This window comes from Penaeus monodon, chromosome 31, assembly GCF_015228065.2.
Source record: "Penaeus monodon isolate SGIC_2016 chromosome 31, NSTDA_Pmon_1, whole genome shotgun sequence".
NCBI lineage: Eukaryota > Metazoa > Arthropoda > Malacostraca > Decapoda > Penaeidae > Penaeus > Penaeus monodon.
The window spans coordinates 20,617,713-20,618,111 of record NC_051416.1 but is presented as its reverse complement, the minus strand read 5'-3'; the positions used below and the strand labels follow the sequence as shown (position 1 = coordinate 20,618,111).

The following is a 399-nucleotide window of genomic DNA, read 5'->3' as shown; positions in this document are numbered from 1 at the left end:
AAAGCTGCTTCATGTGAGGTGGAAGAGGAGCTGAAGGAAAGAGAGAGATAATAGTGGAAAGGAAGATTAAAGAGACGAGAGAAGACAGATGGATAGAGAAATACGGTAGTAAAGGAAGAGAGATAGAGGACAGGAGAAAAGAGAGAGACACAAGGAGAATAAAAGATACAAAACAAAAATAATTGAGGAAACGATAGAGATGAATAATAGAAAAGGGAGGGAGAGAGAATAGAAGGGAAGAGGAAGATGCAAAGGGAATAAAATATATAAAAGGAATGAAAAATAGAGGGAAAGATGGAATTACAATCGTGCAGATACAGGGATAAAGAAAGAGAAAAGTGAATAAAAAAAACGTAATTGCAAAGGAGACAAGAAATAAAGGGGAAAAAAAACAGGCAC

The 399-nt window shown here is 36.1% G+C and overlaps 1 protein-coding gene across 1 annotated transcript in view; it reads left to right on the top strand.

Moving 5' to 3' along the window:
• The window catches only part of LOC119592922 (dual 3',5'-cyclic-AMP and -GMP phosphodiesterase 11A-like), a 113,884-nt gene that overhangs the window by 15,961 nt on the left and 97,524 nt on the right, over nucleotides 1–399 (top strand). The window lies entirely within an intron of this gene.